This window comes from Gopherus flavomarginatus, chromosome 6 (genome assembly GCF_025201925.1).
Source record: "Gopherus flavomarginatus isolate rGopFla2 chromosome 6, rGopFla2.mat.asm, whole genome shotgun sequence".
NCBI lineage: Eukaryota > Metazoa > Chordata > Testudines > Testudinidae > Gopherus > Gopherus flavomarginatus.
In genome coordinates, this window is record NC_066622.1 from 29,419,258 (window position 1) to 29,436,098 (window position 16,841).

The window sequence follows — 16,841 nt, forward strand, 5'->3', positions numbered from 1 at the left end:
GCATGAGAACCCCTAAGCTTAATCACCAGCTTAGATCTGGTTGCTGCCACCACCCAAATTGTTTAAAACAGGTGTTTATGAGTCATTTGGGAAACTCTGTCTTCCCCCACAAAATCTCTCCTTCCCAAGGACTGTAACCCTTCCCTGGGTAACCTTGACATGCATCCGACAAAGTGGGTATTCACCCACGAAAGCTCATGCTCCAAAACGTCTGTTAGTCTATAAGGTGCCACAGGATTCTTTGCTGCTTCTTGAGAGACTTCTCCACCAATTTCCTGGTGAACACCGATCCAACCCCCTTGGATCTTAAAACAAGGAAAAAATCAATCAGGTTCTTAAAAAGAAGACTTTTAATTAAGGAAAAGGGGTAAAAGAAATACCTCTGAGAGATTAGTATACAAGCTACTCTCACAGACAACAGATTCAAAACACAGAGGATGTTCCCCTGGGCAAAACCTTAGTTACACAAAAGAAAACCCAATTTGATTATCCCTCTAATGCAAAAAGACAAAGTCACAAAAGGAAATAAACCTAAACTAATTCATTCCTTCTCTAATACTCACTACCCTGGGTGATTCCTTGATCTTTTCACTCTGGCACAGAACTTAATGGACAGAACAAAGGAAAAACTTCCCTCCTTCCTCTTGAAACATCTTGTCCATCCACTGGTTCCTCTGATCAGGTGTCAGCTAGGCTAAGTGAACTTCTTAACCCTTTACTGCCTGTTTATGACAGCTCCTTCAACTCAAATTAAATCTGGCAGATTCCTTGATGCCTGATCTGTCAGATCATTCCAAGCCTGGTATTGTTGGAGTAAAAGGATAATTCCAGTGTCATTTTCAAAGAGGAGTTATGCATGTCTTTAAATAGGGGACTGAGCAGAAGTAGAACGGGGTTCCCAAAGACCAGTGGTTAATCTACTAGGAAAGAGGTGCTCCGAAGTTCAGTAGTGCCGCTGAATGATCAGGTCTTTGCTAGGTGGGCAGTTAGCATTACGTTTTACCCAGTATACAAGAAAACATTTGAAAAAGGCAGTCTGCACATTTTGTTTTCATTAAATTAGTGGGGGAGAACAATACATTGAGGACCATCTTTTCTAAAGGGTCAAACCCAGGCTCTAAATTCATAGGTCCAATTATGCATAAGCAGCCTCTGTTCACTACCCACCTCTCCTATCCCACACCCTCCACTTTAGATAAGCAGTCTTTGCATGCTAGGTGAGCTATTTACTGGGCTGCAGCATTCATATGTTGTTTACCTGTGAACATGGGCAGCTGTAAATTTAGAGGCCATTTAAAAAAAAGCTTTCAATGTGTCTTTCCAATGTTAAGTGAAAAATAATCAAGGCAGTGTCTTCTAATGGTTAGAGCATGGGACAAGGATCAGAGTTCTAGGTGCCATCTTCATTTCTTTCACTAACTCACTCATTCAATTTTCAAACATTCCTAAGTATCATTAGTTCCTAAACACCTAGACAATTTTGAAAATTTTATGCAGAAGCACTTTGTGCCTCAGTTTCCCCATCTATAAAATGGAGTCAGCATTGTCTACCCGACAGAGAGGGTTGTACGGCTTGCTTGTAAAGTGTTTTGAAATGCTGGATGAAAGGTGGTGTTAATTGTTAGTAGTTCAAGGCAGCACACTCAGAAAGAAACTTTCAACCACTGTGTTTCTTACTAAACAGGCGTACTGTTTTCATTGTCATTCTATAATCTCATACATTCTCTGTCATACCCTACCCCCCGGGGCTTCTTTGGCTGCCATGTTAGAACCAAAGATTCTCCCTTTCATGTCCCTAGAAGTAGTTCCCTTTTGAGAGGGAGAGGATGGCGGGGATGTGCCACATCGCAGAGTGAGAAAGCGCCTATATTAATACTGATAAGCATACTGTAAATGTCTAAGATACTTGGCAAATATAGCACAGGAATCTGGCATACAGTCTAGTAAGGAGAGTGAAGGAGCAGTGCTGAGCTACTTCTTGATGAAGAGCACCAAGATTTTCAAGGATCTGGATGTGGGAGGACAATAGAGCTGCATCTCAAAGCCTATTAAAGCAGCACCAGCACTGAAAGGCAAAAAGTCAGTCAGTTTCACTCTTCCCCAGAAGAAATCAGTAGTGCCACCAGTCATGGCAAGGAGGAATTCTGTAGCGGCTGTGGCAGTTACTACACTGTCTCTAAAAACATCCAACAAGCCATCTGCAATCTCTGATTGGTAAGTGTTTGGCCAAAGAAGAAAGACTGAACAACATGAGGGCGTTTGTGTCAAGCTGTAACATAGGTGGGGGAAAGACAGCTGGAGTGAGTAGAGAGGGGTTGTGGAGGAAGATGCCTTATAGAAATGGGGGTAGAGAAGATGCAGTGAAGAGAATAACTTCATATAACATACATAGTTTGGTCTTTAAGGCCACCTCAAGTTTTTCTTCAATCTGGATTACAAGATCGGTACTGCCTCATTTCCCAGTTGTTTTCTCTTCCATGATCATTCCTCCAGGTGGCTACAAAATGGTATGTGTCTGCATTTTTTTCAACTTTCCAGAGTAGATAGCAAAATGTAAGCTAGTAAGAAAACAATAGCCAGGCACGCTACTGTTATCAGGACAGATCCTCAGGTAGTGCAAATCAGTATCATTCTTTGAATTCAATTTGCCAATTTGCTCCAGCTGCGGATCTGCCTTGCGTCTGAAAAAGAGACATATATCCTGAATCACCCAATCAATCTGTTTTGGAAGAAGAACACTGCAAGCTGTGTATGTCAGAAAAGGCTTCCTTAGATTTTGATTTTGCAATATCTTTAATTAACATTATGTCTAGCAAAACTCATTCTAGAATATGCCTTTGAGGCACGTCTCTTTGATAGCTGTTACCAGTGGAAGTCAGGTGCAATCGGAGTAGGAAAATGTAATGCACAGTAGTCTAGAGCTTGGACTAGCTGCTTAGTAAGTAGAAATAAATGATCACCGAGCTGCATGCGGTAGACATTGACTGGTAGTCTTCACTGAGACTACAGTTTGGCTATGACTGTTCACTGAGGCCCAGATCCTCAAAGGAATTTAAGCCCCCAGCTGCCATGGAAAGCAACGAGAGTGAGGGGCCTAAATACATTTGAAGCTCTGGACCTTATAGGATTATATGGTGCATTTCATGCATTGATCTCAGTGCTTTACAAACTGTGATTGGAAATAAAGGCTAGGAAAACATGTCGCAGTTAGAGACTCAAGCTGTTTAATTTAGCTCAATCTAGTTAACTTAACAAAGAGACGGTTCAGGGGTCACTTGATCACAGTCCATGGCTATGTCTACACTAGAAGCTAGAGGTGTGACTCCCAGTTCATGTACAAATACGCCAGCTTGATAAGAATGAGTGAGGGTAAATAGCCTCGGGAGCATGGGCAGTAGCAGTGGAGGCACAGCTAATCCGTGCCTCTGCAGCCACTACTGAGGCTGCTGCAGCTGTGCTACTGTTTATATTCACACTAGCTCTCATCCAGCTAGCGCGAGTGTGTGTACATGGACTGGGAGTCACACCCCTAGCTCTTAGTGTAGACGTAGCCTAGGTGAACCTACCTGAGTGCAAAAAATGTTCAATGGGCTCATCAGTTTAGCAGAGAAAAGTCTAACAAGATCTAATGGCTGGATATTGAAGCTGGACAAATTCAGACAGGAAATAAGGTGCTAATTTTTAACTGTGAGAGGAATTAACCATTGAAACAACTTCCCAAGGGCTGTGGTGCATTCTCCATCACTGGCAATTTTTAATCACATTTGGGATGCTTTTTTAAAAGATCTGCTGTGTTTGAACAGGACTCCAGTCCAGGAAGGCCTCTGGCCCGTGTTATACAGGTAATCACTGGATGAACACAGCACTCCCTTCTGGCTTTATAACTGATTACATTAGTTTAGCAGTCTGAGTTTCAGAGCATCAGCCCAAACCCAGAGGAAATAATCAGCCTCTATAGGTATTCACTGAGTACAATGCTGCCCCACCATATATGGAGAACTAGGATTTAGGGCCCCATCCAATTCTCACTGAGATGTGGGAGGGAGGGGGTAGCAAAACACACTAGGGTGTCATTTGGGGTCAGGGAGAGAGGGTCTGAGAAAGACAGAGTGGGAAATGTCTGCTCTGCCCAGAAAAGAAATCTTGACTTCTGCCATGTGAGGCATTTGCCTTGGCTGGGCCTGAAGCAGATGAAATGATGGCTGACGCCCCAAGGCCTACAGATAAATTGGTGTTTATTTTGTATTTATTTATCCAAAGAATATGTGTAGGTTGCTGCAAACATTGTCTCTTATTCTAACTATGCTACCCTACTTTGTGTAACTCAGATTTGTGGGGCAGGAGTCTCGAGAGAGACTAACTGGGGTTCACATTATGATAATCTTCGTGGAAAACACACCCTCTTGTGTTAGAACAGCTGTGTCAATAGACCTGGGGCTCTGCTGCTGCACAAACACTAGCTCATTGTGTTTTCGAAGATGATCAGTGACACCTAGTGGATGTTTTGTATCCATCCATCCTCAATATATGGTTTCTTCTGATCTGGGCAAGTGACTTTATGTTGAAATAATACCTTGTTTCTGGGATTCCCTTACTTTCCATAATAGAGCCTATACATAATTTCCAAACTGTTAAATGGAGCAATTTTCATTATTAACGAAAAGAGACTGTCTTGAGTGTCTTCTCACATGCTGCTTTGGGATAATCCAGTTTAGCATATAGTAGCAGAGCTAGAATGGGTTGCATGAAGGGTGTCTGGGCCTCTTAATTATTCTTCTTCTTCACTGATCATTCCAGACATCTGGATTTTGTCCTTAAGAGGTGGAGAAAGAAAACACATAGGTGGCTTTCAAATCTCAGCCTAGGGGATTTAGGTACACTGTTCCCATTGAAATTGGTGGAAGGTGTGTATCTACCTTCCCACCAACAAGCCAGCTTTAAAAATCTCAGCTTTTTTTTTTCCCTCTAGAAAAGGATCATGTTAGTTTTGTTCCTCCCCCTCCCTTCCCAAGTTATTTTCTGCTGAAATTGCCTTTTTATCTGGGGGACAAAGGGAGAGGAGGGCTGTGCCAATGTAACCAAGTCCTGCCCTCCATGATCACATCACTATGCACAAAGCCAGTGAGGAGAGTTTTTGGGAGGGCTAGTGAGATGATTTTGGGGGCTAGCCCCCAAATCTAACTGAATGTTTTACATTTAAAATAATGCATATTGGAATGGGTGGGATCCTTAGACCTCCCCACTGCCTCTGGCCGCAAGAGTCCAGTGCAGCTGCTTGTGGGGGTGGGGTGGGAGGGGTCCTGCATGTAGCTGCAAACATTTAAAATAAAATCATCTGGGAAAGGGGATCTTTGGACCCCACCTGCTCCCTGCCATTGGAAGGTTCTGTATGAACATTCATTTTGGTGAATTTAAGCATGTAGAGTACTCAGCAAACACAGTATTTAATGGTCACAGCACTTCTTCAGATGTATTAGTAAGTATTAGCCCCATTGTGCAATGGGAAAGCTAAGGAGAAATGCTGTGTGAGCTAATCAAGGGCAAGGAGTTGGTGTCAAAGCTGGGATTGAATTGCAGGAGTGCGTTATTCTTTGTCCATGCCTACTTCACTAGCCCAGTGGGTCTCAACCGAGGGTACGCGTACCCCAGGGGTACACAGAGCTCTTCCAGGGAGTACGTCAACTCATCTAGCCATTTGCCTAGTTTTGCAACAGGCTACAGAAAAAGCACTAGCAAAGTCAGTACAAACTAAAATTTCATAAAATGACTTGTTTATACCACTCTATATACTATGCACTGAAATGTAAGTACAATATTTATATTCCAATTGATTTATTTTTATAATTATATGGTAAAAATGAGAAAGTCAGCAAAGTTTCAGTCATAGTGTGCTGTGAAACACTTGTATTTTTATGCCTGATTTTGTAAGTACCAGTAAGTAGTTTTTAAGTGAGGTGAAACTTGGGGTGCGCAAGACAAACCAGACATCTGAAAGGGGTACAGTGATCTGAAAAGGCTGAGAGCCACTGCACCAAACTACATAGCCTCTTATCCTCTCCTGCTGGTGGCCAGTGGTCATGCAGGCTGCTCAAAAGAGGAGCTGGCTCAGGTTTAGGGCTGCAGGATGGAAGGGAGTCTGTAGCCCTGGTGCAAGCGGTGGCCATCTGGCAATGCCTCCCACACCCACAAACTCAATCGGCATCTTACTGAAAACTTTAGGACCTGTGACCATTTTTATTGTGGACTCCAAAGGGCAGCCCTAGGCAGGTGTATGGAGACCACAAATAACCTGTGATCTGTAGAGGGGTGGAAATCAGTGGATATCATCTACCTCTAGCAATCAGTTAAGGCAGTTTTCAAGGCTGGCCTTGCAAAGCAAGGGCTTTTACAGCAAAAGCCCATATATATAATCTCTTACATTTCTATGCTTCTCAAGCCAGGAGAGGGCATGCCTGGCTCTATAATCATTTACTTTGTGAGTTGGTATAAATCTGCAAGCCCCTGGCTAACAGTCTTTTGGGCTCCCACTATCTGCCCACATTCCCATATTCACCAACTTCCTGGAGTTACTCCCTAGGCGGCTAACTCACAAGCCTTTATCCCTCCCTGTTCTTCCACCACAACTGCTTGTTCTCTCTTCTTTTCTGCTCTTTTCCTACCACTGCCAGATCACCTCCCAACAGAGGTGGCTACATCTCAGTCTACCAATTCCTTATGCTCGCATTGGTCCACACAGGCCTGCTCCAGTTGAAATGCAGGATCTTTCTACTTTTCCAGCAAAACCGGGCAGACCTACTGCCTCTCCCCTTGCTCGCTCTTTGAGCTGGTCAGAACGTTTTCAACTAAATGTTCTTTTAACAAAATATGCTGCTTCGTTGAAGGAAAAGGTCTCACAGCGACATAGTGATTTTGACATTTTCAGTGGGAAGGATGCTGACGTCCACAGTGGGTTCTTTGGTCATTTCAGTGGAGAACTGAAAACCTGTGCCATTTTCTCTAAAAACAGCGGTTTCCCCACAATTCTGTTTCACAAAAATGTTCAGATGTTTTCCTTTTTTGTTCAAATGCAGAACGAAAACAAAGTTCGGAACCTCAAAAATTATCATAAAACAGAACTGTTGTGCTCTATCTATCTGACCTGACCTGATGAAGAGCTCTGTGTAGCTCGAAAGCTTGTCTCTTTCACCAACAAAAGTTAGTCCAATAAAAGATGTTACCTCACCCACCTTGTCTCTGTCATGTCCTGGGACTAACATGGCTACAACACTGTAAATATCTAAGGTATTGCCATGGCCCACACCATCAGGGTATCTGAATGCCTCACAGTCTTTTAGCATATTTATCCCCACAGCACACCAGTAAGATAGGGCAGTGCTGTTATCATAGAATTATAGGACTGGAAGTCACCTTGAGAGGTCATCTAGTTTCTAGTCCAGTCCCCTGCCCTTATTGCAGGACTAAGTATTATCTAAGTACTGTATTATCTCCATGTTACAGATGGACACGGGAGACATAGAGAGACTAAGACCTTCTCTACACTAAAACTTATTTCAGTGTTACTCAGGGATGTGAATAATCCACACCCCTGAGCGACGTAAATTACACCGACCTAAGTGCCAGTGTAGACAGCGCTATGTCGACGGGAGAGCTTCTCCCGCCGAAATAGCTGCCACCTCTCATGGGAGGTGGAATAATTAAGCCAATGGGAGAGCTCTCTCCTCTCAGTTTAGAGCATCTTCACCAGAAGCGCTACAGCGGCACAGATGTATTGGCACAGCTGTAGCACATCTAGTATAGATGTAGCCCAAGCGACTTTCCCACAGTCACACTGGAAATCTGTTGGCCAAGGATTCAAACTTGGGTCTCCCAAGTCCTAGACTATGCCCTACCCTCCGGACAATCCTTCCTCTCTTATTCCACATATGATTAATGGGCCCTAACTTAAGGTGTGTGTAACCCGTTTGCGATTAGTGGGGTTGCATAGGGTGTCACTAAGGGCATAATTATCCTATACCAGCCAGAAAGGGATTTATTGCCCATTGCAAGAAGAATCTTGCTTACTATTTGTGACAAAGTAGGATTTTTTTCTTAATTTTTTGTATGAATATTATGCGTGCCTCAGTTTCTGCTATGTGCTGCATATTTAACGAGGTGGTTGGAAGAGGTGATTTAATGTTTTCAGAGACCCAGAGGACCAGAAGTGACTACCACCCAGCTGCCTGGGCCTAGCAAATGACCAGTACATTTTGTAACCTAGCAACTGACGACCCTATGGGCCTATCCTTTGCAAGAAGCCAACCGGCTGCAACCAGCTGGAGAACAAAGAACTGAGGTGGGTAGCCAGGGGACCTCTCTTGCCTGGGAAAAGTGAATGAAGAACTGAGGAGGGGCAAGAGAGGAGGTTAAAGTGTAGGCTGCTGGAAGCAACACATACGATTCTGGACTGGGGGCAAACGGTGGACTCAACAGAAGGGTCTGAGCCCAATTGAGCTCTGGACAGACCCCAATGGACTATGCTGTAACTTTCTATTTTCGATGTTAACTAAGAACTTTCTACACTGTGTTCCAGACATCTAATAAACCCTTTTGCTTTTACAGCACTGGCTGAGAGTCGCTCCAGTCTAAACAGGTTGGGGATGCATCACTCCCTTTGGGAGTGCAAGTCTTCCCCAGGGGTCCAATTCAAGTGGACTCATTGGGAGGAGAGCTCACAAAATGAGGCAGACATGCTGAAGGCTCCGAGCTTCAGCTCCAGGAAGTGGTGAAGCCAAGGGGCTTTCCCCAGAGACAGAATGTGACCTGAAGGGGGTCGACACTCTAAAGGGTCTGTCCCAAAGACTGTTCTAGAACCATTTGAGAGCACCGGACCTGTGGCTCCGTGATACTATTCCAGGAGGATTATGTAGTTATGATGCCAGTACAAAAATTGATCTGTTCTCCGACGGTTAATATCAGACATGCATTCCATGTCACCACCATCTTTGGCTCAAATGCAAAGAATGCCAGAAACTCACCTGTTCCAGCCGAATGCAAAACAGGCCCTACTGAGAACAGTCACAGCTTCAGAGGAGAGGGGAGGCAAATACTGCATGCATTATGCACAGCTATGCAGTGTGACCACTTTAAAGGGTGCACTGGCTTTAAGGAATGTGCACACTGCTATTGAACAAGCCCCTTAAATTCCCAGTGCCATGGCCTTCCCTCTCTCTGCCGCATGCTTTACCTCTGAACATTCAAGTCAGATGGGCTCTGGTGGATTAAGAGTCTCAAAGGGACTTAGTGTATGTAGCAAAGGAGCCATCCTTGTATTGTATCTGAGTGCACAGGACTGTACTTGCTTAAAAGACATGAATGGAAGAGTGGTTTTTGAGGCAGTTCCCTGTGCTTTTCCACACACCCCCGCCGAGCACTTTCCTTGAATATCACTTTATTCCACCTTCTTGGCAGCAAGGTAAAGCTAGTTCAGACTGGAACTTGCAGCAGTCTGGAGGGAGGCTCACCTGAGGGTTTCAGTTCCTCTTCAGGATGGTACATTCCCTGACATGTCTGATGACTCAGATTTCCTGACTGTGTTTGCCTGATGAGCGGAACCTTCAAAATAACTTTTCACTTCGCCCACTAATGGTGGAATAAAACATGCTGCCATTTGACTCTGCTATTACAGATCATCCCAGCAAACATTTGGTCACGTGGACTTTTCTAACCTATCTTCTTTTATAATCTTGGCTCTGTTGCTAAATTTTGCTCCCTGTGAAAGGGCTGGGAAAAGCCAGACAAAGCACACCCACAAAGCGTTCGTGTTTCTGACTAGATCTCTGGAAATACACAGCAGTCCTGAACTGCACCATCAGGCTATTCCAGCACTGTGCGCCTGGGAAGAGACCTGTGAGTGTGCCAATTTGTGCCGCAGTGTCATAACATGGATAAATGAACATTACTAGACTAAGATCATGAAATCATTTCTGTTATGAAAATAATCCGGAGCTGAAAGTCAGCTCTCCTCACTGTTTAGACAAATAGAGGATACAGAAGAGGAAAAAAGTTTGGGTTATTGTATGTTGTCTCCAGGAGTGACAGAAGGTGGCTGTCATTTCTGGACATGGAGGGAGGAACTGGTTAAAAATTGGCTGTGTATTTTTCTATAATAATACTTTAGGTTCTGCTTTCCATTATTTACATCACTATATTTTGTGAATGAATACATAGGTAGCACTTTATCTATACACACACAGTCCTGGCCCTTTGAAATTCCAGGATATGGCCCTCCCTGCGTAACTAAGACCTGTAGCTAGTCAGAAAAGGAGCAGCAATCCTACATGTGCCCATCTGATAAAGAAACTCAAATACCAAGGTCTATATTCAGAAACAGCTCCCCCAGAGCCCCCACTGGGAATCTGGCCTGCATAGGATCAGTCAGAACCTAACTATGGAGCTCAGAGGTTGGTGCAGTTTTTGGCATGTTGGGAAATCTCGTCCTTTGAGAGCAGGTTTTAAACTGTTATATTTGTTGTTAAAAACTCTTCCCTTCTGCTGCACATGCCATACTGCTCAGGACATTCGCACACCCCTGGATGACACACCAGTAAACGTCCAGTAGAAAACTGATCCTGTAGTGGTACAGAGATGGACCAGGCCTGTCTCCCTACTCAGGAGGGAGGATCACTTATGAAGATGGCCCCTGATATTTGCATCAACCCCAGGCCTAATTCACCAATGGTGCAGTGATCCATTTGATTCCATGTTATTAACAATGGCAAGTGCCAGTGAATGCCACATTCTCTCTCTTTTATATATGTAAGGCTCAGATCATCCTCCCATTGAGGAGAAAATCCACAGAAAAGAAAATGGACCTGGAAAATCCATAGGGTTTATTTTGCTCCATCTTACACCCTTCCCTCAGCTTTGCAGGGATAATGGCCTTGCACAAGAGTCAGGTGTAAGGGTCCTGGGAAATGTAGGGTCAAAAAAACATGTAAATCCATGCCTGAAATGTAGTCCTGCTGTGTAGTTTCTAGCAAGTCCCTTGCAGCACAGCCAGTTCCCACTGGCTCTCTACTTACAGCTGTGGGCTCTGTTCTCCCACCTGCAAAAGCTTAATGCCCTGATGGGGCTATTAACACCTATCTGATCAGCATTAATCTCTATAGCAATTCGCTGCTGAGTTTAACAAACTGTGCCTGAGGTGCTTCCAGGTTGAGTGGCAGGTAAGCCAGGAGGGAAGTAGCTCTAAGTGGACAGAGACCAAAGGTGATTCCAGTATGTGAAAGAAGAGGGGACAAGCTGTGTGGCTGAACCTGTGACAGAAGGAAAGCACAGAGGCTCCCCTACCTCTTACTCCTCAGCTGTTGCACCTGGAGGTGGTGAGCTGATACCCTGCAACCAAGGGGTGGTGGTGTCTATGGACAGCAAGAGGGGCAGAACCCTGATACTGGGGGAGACAGCTGAGGTCACGTAGACACTGGAAAAAGGGGCATGGCCCAAGCTGGAAAGTGGGCCTAATGGGGGTCCTACAGTGTTGAGAGGCAAATATTGACGTTGTGCTTTTGTTTGGATGCTTGTTTACCCTGAGGAACAGGAACTTCTGGTTTGCCCAAAGAGCAAAACTGCCCAAGACCAGTGGGAAACTGAGAGATGCATCTCCTAGCAGTGAGGCAGAGAGTACTGACCAGGGAGAGGTAAGCAGGCCCTTCACAAGGAGAAAGACAATGCAATGTTGGGAGGGAGCAGTGGACAGGGGGAGGGGGCACACTTTTAGGTTCTGTTAACTTTAAACAAAAATAATTGTCATGCCAGCTCTGCATTGGCTCTTCCTATGAGGATAGTGAAGCAGCCTGGGGGTCTCGGCCTAACAGTCTAGAGCTTCACCAAGCTGATACCAAAGCCACGTCCTAGTTACATACTCTGCCCTCCGTGTTGTCTTTGAAATGACACCCAAGCAGAACTGAGAACTGAAACACTGTTTCGTAGGAAGGGTGGAGGTATCTGGATGTATGTGGGGAAACTCCCCCTCTGCTCCTGTGCTGACATTCCTCTCCACCACCTACTCTCTCTATAGAATAGCACTGTACTGTACCCCTAGAAAATTAGGCATTAAGGCAGATCTCCTAGTAATGCTAATAAGAAAGCTACATAATCCTAGGGAGACATACTTTATCTATTGTCCTCAAACTGCAAATCCCCTGGAGTAATTCCTGATTACCTGCTCCTTTTCTGTGGTTATATCTATGTAACTATAGCAATTAACTAGCTATCAGGGAGTTACCATGCCACACTTTTATTTAAATAGGAATAAAACTCCCACAAAACTTTTTCTCTTGCTATGGCAAACCAAGAGCTCTAGGTAATGGAGGCTACTCAGCAGAAGGGTATCATTTAGAACAGTTTATGAAGCCTTGTCAGATGTAAAATTTTATTCTGAAGTGTTGCATTATGTAAGAAACTAACCTTTAAGGTTGTTTTTTTGAAAAGTGTCTAGACAGGGATTTTCAAAGGAATTAATTCCCCTAAAGGTGATAACTAGAGCTGGTCAATTTCTTTGAAATTTAAAAGCTTGATTAAATTTTGTAAAAACTTAAAATTTGCCGCCTTCATCCCCATCCAAAAAAAAAAAAAAAAAGAAACTTGGGGGAGGGAATCATATTTTCTCTTTCTATTTTTTTGATGCACTCTCACGCTAATTAAGGGAAGGAGCGAAATGTTGTTAAAGCGTTGCATTCTTTATTGCAAATATAGCTTCCACATGTCAATTTTTAATTGATTAATAAAACCTTGAAATGTATGACTAGTGTTTCCAGAACTTACTCACATTTAATATGATAATGAAAAAGTGTTCACAGTATCAAGTAAATATTTCTGAAACTGCTATACTCTTGAAATTGATTGCTGTACAGAGGATGGAAACTCAGGGCTGTTAAAGAGTGGATATACTTTTGGATATTCCAGAGTTGGCATATCCAAGTTCAGTATAAGAAATGTCTATGCTATGGATTTATGTGCCTTTTGCAGAGCTCATTGTGTTTTACAAATCTCCACTTCCTAAGCTTTACAAAAATCCTGTAAAGTAGGTGTTGTCTTCATTATACAGATAAACTGAGGGACAAAGATTTCAGAGTCAGATTTAAAGGTATTTGGGAACTAAAGCACTAAAAGATGCAGACAGTCATTTAGTGCTTTTGGAAATCCCAGTAGGTGCCCAAGTACCTTCAAAAATCTGGCTCCAAGTAACTTGTTCACAGTCACACAGGAAGTCTGTGGTAGAGCTAGGAATAGAAACTAGGCATCCAAGTACACAATCATCCATCCTCTCCTTCCCAGAAACTAGAAATTCTCCCCAAATTGAAACAAGACTTCCCTTTTATAATAGAAGTCACGGCATCATTTTTTTCCGAGAAATATAGTCTCATTTCATTACTTGTTAAAGCTAGATGGAGCAGGGCCACTGGGCTTCCTCCCCCCCTTTAATCTTGTTCATCTCTGTTAAACTGAAGTACCTATGGCAATGTGACCTAATGTATCACTGGACAACATAGTGAAATGGGCTTTTAAATAATACGTTTGTGGTTCAGGGTTTGGTGCAGCCTTTGGACCAGCAAAACACCTGTTGCACCCATAAAAAATACACTTTTGTACCTGCAAAAATGTTACTTTGTGCCCATGTATTGGGTGATTGCATGTCACCTAGTGTCCTACACTAAGTACTGCAAGTGCATGTACAAATGGCTCTTGGGCATGCTACTTCCTCTACTGAACAAAGGGTTGTGAGACAGATCTGGGGGCCCCAGTAATCCTCTCTGATATATAAGTAAATCCATGCAGTGAATAGCAGAGCTGGGCAGCTAGGGGATTTTTTTTCAGGTTGAACAAAATGTTTTATTTGATCTGATGCAAATATTTTATTTAGCTTTGGAGCATTTTAATAAAAGCAAAAGTGAATTAAATTAACACAACTGGGGGAGGAGGAGTGGTCTCCTTACAACTTTTTCCCCAGTGATTAGAGCATTCACCTGGGAAGTGGGAGAGTAAAGTTTAATTCCCCCCTCTGCCTGATGTGAACCAACTTGTCTCCCACATTGTAGCAGAGTGCCCTCGCCACTGAGATGGGACAGTCTGGCATGGGTCTTTCTCAGTCTCTCCTGTTTGAAGCTGTCCCACTGGGTATAACTAATTAGTCATTGGATTTGCACTTGGGTTTTCTCAAATCCTAGATGAGTTCCTTAACCACCAGACTATAGAGTCATTCTCACACTTTGCCTGGCCCAATGACTCTTCATAGTGGCAATTCATAGGCATTAGCAATGGGCTAAAAGTTATGACGATAACCAACAGCTACATCTCCACCCGTTTTGTGACTCCAGTTGGAAAACCTGGAATGTTTTGGCAATATGCCTGGATATTATCAAAACACTTTGATTTTTCAGTTTGGTTGAAATTTTTTGACAAATTTGCAAATATTGACTAAAACTGCATTTTTGAGCAAATAAACTATTAGCCAAAATAAATTTGCCCAGCTGTAATAAATAGTAAAATAATAGTTTGTATAATCTCCAGATAAGAATCCTTTAAATTTTAATTATTGAAGATAATTTGCCAAACAAATATTCTTATAAATACCTTCAAAGGAAGGTTATGATGATGAAGAAATCAAAGGAATTAAAAGGTTTATAAGGGATGATGATTTAGATAGCTAATAAGCAAAAATTGTAATGAAAGAAACTTTTGGTCCAAGTAGCAACTGTAGACTTATGAAGGAAAAGATGAGAAGGTGAGATTAGGGAGGCAACATCTAGAAGATGAGAGGGAACAAGCCAAAAACAACCCCACCAATTGATGCAATATTTAAGGTAATTATTCTGTTCGCTAAGGGGCCAAATCCTGGCTCCTCACTAACTTCTGGTTTACTGAAGCAAGCTCCCAGCATGGGCGATAGGAACCTGTCTGAGTGAGAACAGAATAGACCTCAGTAATTGTCCCCAAATCAGTGACTATTCAAAGTAGTTATTTAGCTTTGGTTTATCATCAGACATGTACAATTCCCATTTTGGAGTTCGGTTTTGTTCTAGATAATTTGGTGTTTGTTATACAGCCAGTGATGCATTACATTACCAGAAACAGAGACTTTTATCCTTTACTTATGATTTTTTTTCTTTGTGAAATGTTACATTGCATGGGAAGAATATATTGTAGTCTCCTAGTGGTAGATAAAACCGAAAGCCAAATTATGCCCTCAAATTTGTATGCTCAGTGCCTCCAAGGGCACAATTTGGCCCTTAATATATTGACATTGTATTGGTAGTTACCTAATGATGCATGATTTTCCCATGGAATAAAGATGATCAGATAATAGCTTCATGGCTGAAAGTAATAACAAATGGTATCCCGGCTCAGAAAGCTGTTTGTTATTCCAGAGATGAGATTGTGGAAATTTTAGTTTGTATGGGAAACATTAAAATATATATTTAAATCCCTGGAGATGTAATGAGCACAGTCGGGGCCTGAAACTAGAGAAGTGCTTGACGTCAATGAGAGTCGTATTTGTTCAGCATCTCTTGGGATGGGGTCCAAAATGAAGAAAGTTACTGAATTGATCATAATTGAGTGTCTAGTCATATACAAATCCACACATATTTTGCTGGGCTCCCTGACAACGCTTCAGTGCCCAGAACCCTACCTGGCTTTTCCTCCTACGCCAGTGCAATGAAAAGTATTGCATTTGTAAGGTAGAGAGAGGGTAGATGACTTGAAGCTGTTTAATAGGAGAAAACCAGCAGTGGAGAAAGTCCAACTAATATGTATGGCCCAAAAAGTGATCTAAACTACAATTGCTCTATTATAAAATCATTTGCATACAATTACCATGTGGTAGTATCTCAGATACTAGTTATTTCCTGCTCTAACTATTAAGGATATGTGGTGGCTCAGATATCTCTCTGTGGTAAGTGTTCATGGATATTGGTTTAATGGTGATAACTGTGGTTCCTATAGAGTAGAAAGAACATTCAAGGAGTTACTGTGTGACGTGTTAAACAAATTCTCTGCCCGTTGATTGGCAAACACTGTAACGAAGTAGGGTAAGAGTACTCATAATGGATCATATTGCTTTCTTTCATCATCATCCCTTGTAGGAAGAGCAGTGAGTTTGTGGCTTTGGTTATGGAACATGGAGCTCTTTATCTCTGTGTCACGCCTTTGAATACAGCTGTCTTTTCCCTTGCAGCCTCCTAAAATCTGACAAGGACTGAATGGGCATAGAAATACTGAGTTATTCTCTTCACCCGAGTGGTGGTCCCTGCCGGTCAGGGTTGAGGCATATTGTTGGGGCAGTACAGGGAAGACAGTACTGTCACTGGTCATGAAATATCTGTTGTGTGAATGAATAGGATTGTAGGTCTATCAAAAAGCCTTCTATAATAGAAGAAAAAGTACATAGAAAATGGTCTTCAGACTTATCAAACACAGCTATTTGTATAGGTTTATTAAAGCAGTGTATAGAATGAACAGGAATATTCCTTATTACTGTAGTATAATTATATTAGAGGACTTGAAAGTACTACAGGAAATGAATATATGAATTAAATTCTACAGACCCTTTTCTATAAGGGGAATGCCAAGGTGAAGAATAAACTGTTTGATCTCCAGGCTAGGATGAGGTGGGGTGGCAGAGTGCACAGAGGCAGCTAGAAGTCATTCCCTAAACAGGGCCAGCTCCAGGCACCAGCTGACCAAGCATGTGCTTGAGACAGCACCTTGGGGTGGGGGTGCTCGGGTTTTTTTGTGTTTTTGGTTTTTTTTTTGGTTCGGTGGGGTGGTGCTGGAGGGTTTTTTTTGTTTGTTTTTTTTGTTTC

At 42.7% G+C, this 16,841-nt stretch overlaps 1 protein-coding gene across 1 annotated transcript in view; it reads left to right on the plus strand.

Annotated features, from left to right (window-relative positions):
* Window positions 1–16,841, plus strand: part of CARD19 (caspase recruitment domain family member 19) — a 151,847-nt gene that overhangs the window by 55,626 nt on the left and 79,380 nt on the right. The window lies entirely within an intron of this gene.